The sequence below is a fragment of the Delphinapterus leucas genome, chromosome 5 (genome assembly GCF_059928025.1).
Source record: "Delphinapterus leucas isolate spDelLeu-1000000601 "Yukka" chromosome 5, BTC_Dleu_Yukka2, whole genome shotgun sequence".
Lineage (NCBI taxonomy): Eukaryota > Metazoa > Chordata > Mammalia > Artiodactyla > Monodontidae > Delphinapterus > Delphinapterus leucas.
Window position 1 is genome coordinate 56015225 of NC_143133.1, and position 7882 is coordinate 56023106.

The 7882-nt window shown below is 38.3% G+C and overlaps 1 non-coding gene across 1 annotated transcript; it reads left to right on the forward strand.

Moving 5' to 3' along the window:
- Positions 1 to 203: 203 nt before the first annotated feature.
- LOC115801964 (U6 spliceosomal RNA) lies at positions 204 to 310 on the forward strand. The gene has a single exon (XR_004022341.1). It is a non-coding gene; the product is annotated as a U6 spliceosomal RNA (small nuclear RNA).
- The last annotated feature ends 7572 nt before the right edge of the window (positions 311 to 7882 follow it).

Genomic DNA, 7882 nt, shown 5'->3' on the forward strand with positions numbered 1-7882 from the left:
TGAGTCAATATTGATTTCTATTTTATTTGTCAATTTGGAATTTTATTTGAGGTTGGATTGTAGTATTTGTCAATATGGATTTTTATTTGAGTCTTCCAGGCCATCCTGCAGAGCCTAAAGAAGTCATTCCCAGGACGTGGTCCTAGAGTTCATCACTCTCACCTCTGGTCAATTCTATATCCCTTTCAGAACTATGGTATTTTGTGCTTGCTTCGGCAGCACATATACTAAAATTGGAATGATACAGAGAAGATTAGCATGGCCCCTGTGCAAGGATGACACGCAAATTCATGAAGAACTATGGTATTTAAGTTGGGGGGAAATTAAAGTTTTGCTTAGGGCTTCCCTGGTGGCGCAGTGGTTGAGAGTCCTCCTGCTGATGCAGGGGACACAGGTTCGTGTCCTGGTCCAGAAAGATCCCACATGCCGCGGAGCGGCTGGGCCCGTGAGCCATGGCCGCTGAGTCTGCACGTCCAGAGCCTGTGTTCCACAATGGGAGAGGCCACAACAGTGAGAGGACCGCATGCCGCAAAAAAAAAAAAAAAAAAAAGTTTTGTTTAGTTTTTGAAGAGTAATATGCTATAGGAGACCCCCAGAAATAATGGCCTTAAATTTTGGGTGAGACTTGACTTTACCATGTAAATAATGACAATTGTCTTCAATGTTTTAGTGAATGCTATGTGTCCAATCTCTGAAATATAGACTGCATATCTACGAAAAGAAAGATCATACAAGCTGTAAATCCCCTATTAAAAGTCCCTCTTGGTTGAGAATTTAATTATTGACTTCTGATGGCTCTATTAAAATTTGATGAGGGTTTGGCAAGAAAAGCAGCCCCTCATTGTCTTCAACAAGCTAAGCGCTTATGTTTGAATATCACACAGGGTCCATAGCTTGTGCCCCTAGGAAAGCAATTCAAGTCAGAGCATCTATTCTCTGCATGTTCTCCTGCATACGCTTGCTGAGGATTGGCTCTACGTCATAGGAAATACCTCTGCCATCTTCCTCCATCATTGAAGCTCTCATGCTCACTGCCTTTTAAAAACAGGTGAATAATCAAATTGAATTGTCAGAAGGAGGGCAGAAGCAGGGCAGGTAATATCTGGACATTCCTAGGGACTTTGATGGAAAGTGTTTGAAATTTATACATAATGGGGCTCCTTATTAACTCTAGCTACATGCTACTTTTAAAAACTACCCTGGTGATTGAACTCTTTATCTAGGGAGTCTGTTATGCTATTAACAAAATTCCAACTTGTGTCATAGCTATTTGTATTCTTTATTATTTTTTGCTACTAAATGGACAACTTCATGGCAAATATTGTTATAATTCAGCTTGTGTCATTCCTGTAAAACCTTCACCCTAATTACTCAATAAAACCTTAATGAATATATGAAATTGTTTTAAAAAATACAACATAGTTATAACAGAAGGAAAGTATAATCCAAGCTGTAATTATTTGATAAAAAATTAAAAGATAAAAGAATATACCATAAAATATAGCCAAAAGGAAAAGAACAAATGTATTTATACAAATTCTATTTTTATGGCAGATCATGTGTTCTATTTTGTCTGAATATAGAGACTTGAGGAGTATTAGTCAAGAAGCCTATGTTAAACCACAATCACAAATCAATCACAGTATTTTTGTCATTTAACACAAAAACAACAATTTTTATTTCTATCTCTTGGCAGATAGCTAAGGTTGGTCAAGGTAGGATACAGTCTCTCCACACATTCATTCACAGACCCAGGCTGATTGAGCCTCTACCATCTGTTAATTACATATGGACCATGTGACCTTCTTTTTCATTATAATAGGTGAAAAGTGGCAGTAGCACACTTGCTAGCTTATACTTTATTCTGACTTCAGAGATGAAGACCTTCTGCTTAGAACTCATTGACCAAAAGTAGCCACATCACCTCTACTGAATGCATAGGGGCTATAAAATATGGGGGGGGGAATATAGTTATTTGGATAACTATTTATTTTTTCTATGGATGAAGAGCAATAAAAGCCAATTAAATGCATTTTTTATGGTGTATGTGTGTGAGGTGTGTGTGCATCAACTAACAAATATGTTCTGACAAATACTGTGTCATCTGTTTAGGAATACATTATATACCTGAAATGTGTAAGGTGTGTTACCTGCTTCACAAATTTTTAATTCTAGTTGTGGAAAAATGTATAGTTATTAAATATCCTATATATGCAAATTATCTTGTCATTTAAGTAGTTTGGGATATTTGGGGTGGAGGGTGGTCAAAAAGTAAATATATCTAATTTAAAACATTGACTCATTAAATAAGCTGTCCCTACTCCTGTCAAAAATCATTATGGAAAAAAGACCCTTAGAGATCTTCAAGATGGCAGGGGTAAGATGTGGAGATCACCTTTCTCCCCACAAATACATCAAAAATACAGCTACATGTGGAACAGATCCTACAGAACACCTACTGAATGCTGGCAAAAGACCTCAGCCTTCCCAAAAGGCAAGAAAATCCCCATGTACCTGGGTAGGACAAAAGAAAAAAGAAAAAACAGAGACAAAAGAATAGGGATGGGACCTGCATCTCTGGGAGGGAGCTGTGAAGCAGGAAAAATTTCTACACACTAGGAAGGCCCTACACTGGTGGAGACAGGGGTTGGGCAGGGGGAAGCTTTGGAGCCATGGAGGAGAGCGCAGCAACAGGGGTGCAGAGAGCAAAGCAGAGAGATTCCCTCACAGAGGAACAGTGTCATAGCCGACCAACATTCACCAGCCTGAGACAGTTGTCTGCACACCCACTGGGGCAGGTGGTGGCTGACAGCTGTGGCTTGTGCTTTGGAGGTCAGATCCCAGGGAGAGGACTGGGTTGGCTGTGTGAACACAGCCTGAAGGAGGCTAGTGTTCCACAGCTAGCTGGGAGGGAGTCCGGGAAAAAGTCTGGACTTGCCTAAGAGGCAAGAGACCATTGTTTCAGGGTGTGCGAGGAAAGGGGATTCCTTCCCCTTCTGCCCACAGAAGGCAGAGCACCGCCTAAACAAGATCCAGAGACAAGCATAAGCTGTGGCTATCAGCTCGGACACTAGAGATGGGCGTGAAATTCTAATGCTGCTGTTGCAGCCACCAAGAATCCTGTGTGCAGGCACAGGTCACTATCCACACCATGCCCCAGGAGACTGTGCAGCTCGCCACTGCCAGGGTCCCATAATCCAGGGACAACTTCCCTGGGAGAACACATGGCACGCCTCAGGCAGTTGAAATGTAACATCAGCCTCTGCCGCTGCAGGCTAGCCCCACATTCCGATTATAACTACAGTTACCCCTCCCTCCCCTCAGCATGAATGACCCAGAGCTCCCTAATCAGCTGCTGTTTAACTTGTCCTGTCTGAGCTGGAACAGAGGTCTGAGGGCAACCTACAGGCAGAGGTGGGGCTAAGACCAAAGCTGAACTCCAGGAGCTGTGCAAACAAAAAAGAGAAAGGGAAATTTCTCCATGCAGCCTCAGGAGCAGCGGATTAAATCCCAACAATCAACATGATGTACCCAGCGTCTGTGGAATACCTGAATAGACAAAGAATGATCCCAAAATTGAGGTGGTGGATTCTGGGAGCAACTGTAGACTTGGGGTTTGCTGTCTGTGACTGATTTGTTACTGATTTTTATGTTTATAATAGTATACTTTTTAGTGCTTGTTATCATTGGTGGACTTGTTTATTGGTTTGGTAGCTCTCTTCTTTTTTTATTATGATATTTTTATTTTAATAATTTAAAACATTTTTATATTAATAATGTTTTTTAATTATTTTAAATCTATTATTTGTTTTTTTCCTTCTTTTTTTCTCCCTTTTCTTCTGAGCCATGTGGCTGACAGGGCCTTGGTGCTCTGGCCTGTTATCAGGCCAGAGACTCTGAGGTGGGAGAGCTGAGTTCAGGACTTTGGACAACCAGAGACTTCCTGGCCCCAAGTAATATTAATCAGTGAGAGCTCTCCCAGAGATGACCACCTCAAAGTTAAGACCCAGCTCCACACAATGGCCAGCAAGCTCCGGTGCTGGAAGCCCCATGCCAAACAATTAGCAAAACAGGAACACACCGCCACCCATTAGCAGAGAGGCAACCTAAAATCATACTAGGTTCACAGACACCCCAAAACACACCACCAGATGCCCTGACCACCAGAATTACAAGATCTAGCCCTACCCACCAGAACAGAGGAACCAGTCCCCTCCACCAGGAAGCCTACAGAAGCCACTAGACCAACTTCACCCACTGGGGGCAGACACCAAAAACAATGGGAATTACAAACCTGCAGCTTGCAAAAAGGAGAGCCCAAATACAGTAAATAAACAAAATGAGAAGACAGAGAAATATGCAGCAGATGAAGGAGCAAGGTAAAAACCCACCAGACCAAACAAATGAAGAGGAAATAGGCAGTCTACCTGAAAAAAGAATTCAGAATAATGATATTAAAGATGATTGAAAATCTTGGAAATAGAATGGAGAAAATACAAGAAATGTTTAACAAGGGTCTAGAAGAACTAAGGAGCAAACAAACAATGATGAACAACACAATAAATGAAATTAAAAATTCTCTAGAAGGAATCAACATCACAATAACTGAGGCAAAAGAACAGATAAGTGACCTGGAAGATAAAATATTGGAAATAACTACTGCAGAGAAGACTAAAAAAAAAAAAAAAAAAAGAATTGAGGACAATATTAAATTCACCAACATTCGAATTATAGGTGTCCTAAAAGAAGAAGAGAAAAAGAAAGGGTCTGAGAAGATATTTGAAGAGATTATACTGGAAAACTTCCCTAACATGGGAAAGGAAACAGTCAATCAAGTCCAGGAAGTACAGAGAGTCCCATACAGGATAAATCCAAGGAGAAGCACGTCAAGATACATATTAATCAAACTATCAAAAATTAAATACAAAGAAAACATATTAAAAGCAGAAAGGGGAAAAAAAAAAGCAGCAAGGGAAAAACAAATGTAACATACAAGGGAATCCCCATAAGGTTACCAGCTGATATTTCAGCAGAAAGTCTGCAAGCCAGAAGGGAGTGGCAGGACATATTTAAAATGATAAAGGGAAAAACCTACAACCAAGATTACTCTACCCAGAAAGGATCTCATTCAGATTCTACAGATAAATTAAAACCTTTACAGAAAAGCAAAAGTTAAGAGAATTCAGCACCAACAAACCAGCTTTACAACAAATACTAAAGGAACTTCTCTAGGCAGGAAACACAAGAGAAGAAAAAGACCTACAATAACAAACCCAAAACAATTAAGAAAATGGTAATAGGAACATACATATCGATAATTACCTTAAATGTAAATGGATTAAATGCTCCAACCAAAAGACACAGACTGGCTGAATGTATATAAAAATAAGACCCATACATATGCAGTCTACAAGAGACCCACTTCAGACCTAGGGACACATACAGACTGAAAGTGAGAGGATGGAAAAATATATTCCATACAAAAGGAAATCAAAAGAAAGCTGGAGTAACAATTCTTATATCAGACAAAATAGACTTTAAAATAAAGATTATTAAAAGAGAAAAAGAAGGACATGACATAATGATCAAGGGCTCAATCCAAGAAGAAGATATAACAATTGTAAATATTTACACACCCAACATAGGAACAACTCAAGGCATAAGGCAAATGCTAACAGCCATAAAAGGCAAAATAGACAGTAAGACAATCATAGTAGTGGCCTTTAACACCCCACTTTCACCAATGGGCAGATCAACCAAAATGAAAATAAACAAGGAAACACAAGCTTTAAATGACACACTAAAAAATAAGAATTTAATTGATATTGATAGAACATTCCACCCAAAAAAAAAATAGAATACATGTTCCTCTCAAGTGCTCATGGAATATTCTCCAGGATAGATCATATCTTGGGTCACAAACCAAGCCTTGATAAATTTAAGAAAATTGAAATCATAGCAAGTAACTTTCCTAACAACAATGCTGCGAGACTAGATATCAATTACAGGAAAAAAAATACAAACACATGGAGACTAAACAATACACTACTAAATAACCAAGAGATCACTGAAGAAATCAAAGAGGAAATCAAAAAATACCTAGAAACAAATGACAGTGAAAACACGACAGCCCAAAACCTATGGGATGCAGCAAAAGCAGTTCTAAGAGGGAAGTTTATAGCCATACAAACCTACCTCAAGATACAAGAAAAATCTCTAAAAAAACAACCTAGCCATACACTTAAAGCAATTAGAGAAAGAAAAACAAAAAAAAAACCCAAAGTTAGCAGAAGGAAAGAAATCATAAAGATCAGATCAGAAATAAATGAAAAAGAAATGAAAAAAACAATAGCAAAGATCAATAAAACTAAAAGCTGTTTCTTTGAGAAGATAAACAAAATTGATAAACCAATAGCCAGACTCATGAAGAAGAAAAGAGAGAAGACTCAACTCAATAGAATTGGAAATGAAAAAGAAGAAGTAACAACTGACACTGCAGAAATACAAAGGATTATGAGAGATTACTAAAAGCAACGATATGCCAATAAAATGGACAACCTGGAAGAAATGGACTAATTCTTAGAAAAGCACAACCTTCTGATACTGACCAGGAAGAAATAGAAAATATAAACAGACAAATCACAAGCACTGAAATTGAAACTGTGATTAACAATCTTCCAACAAACAAAAGTCCAGGACCAGATGGCTTTACAGGCGAATTCTATCAAACATTTAAAGAAGAGCTAACACCGTTCCTTCTCAAAATCTTCCAAAATATAGCACAGAGAGAAACACTGCCAAACTCATTCTATGAGGCCAACATCACCCTGATACCAAAACACAACAAAGATGTCACAAAAACAGAAAACTACTGGCCAATATCATTGATGAATATAGATGCAAAATTTCTCAACAAACTACTAGCAAACAGAATCCAACAGCACATTGAAAGGATCATATACCATGATCAAGTGGGGTTTATGCCAGGAATGCAGATTATTTAATATATGCAAATCAATCAATGTGATACACCATATTAACAAATTGAAGGATAAAAACAATATGATAATCTCAATAGATGCAGAAAACACTTTTGACAAAATTCAACATTTATGATAAAAACTCTCTGAAAGTAGGCATAGAGGGAACCTACCTCATCACAATAGAGGCCATATATGACAAACCCACAGCCAACATGATTCTCAACGGTGAAAAACTGAAAGCATTTCCACTAAGATCAGGTACAAGACAAGGTTGCCCACTCTCACCACTCTTATTCAACATAGTTTTGGAAGTTTTAGCCACAGCAATCAGAGAAGAAAAAGAAATAAAGGGAATTGAAATCGGAAAAGAAGTAGAACTGTCACTGTTGGCAGATGAAATGATACTATGCATAAAGAATCCTAAAGATGCTCCCAGAAAACTACTAGAGCTAATCAATGAATTTGGTAAAGTACCAGGATACAAAATTAATGCACAGAGATCTCTTTCATTCCTATATATTAATGATGAAAAATCTGAAAGAGAAATTAAGGAAACACTCCCATTTACCACTGCAATAAAAATAATAAGATACCTAGGAATAAACCTACCTAAGGAGACAAAAGACCTGTGTGCACAAAACTATAAGACACTGATGAAAGAAATTAAAGATGATACAAACAGATGGAGAGATATACCATGTTCTTGGATTGGAAGAATCGACATTGTGAAAATGATTATACAACCCAAAGCAATCTACAGATTCAGTGCAATCCCTATCACACTACTAATGGCATTTTTCACAGAACTAGAAAAACAAATTTCACAATTTGTATGGAAACACAAAAGACCCCGAATAGCCCAAGCAATCTTGAGAAGGAAACATGGAGCTGCAGGAATC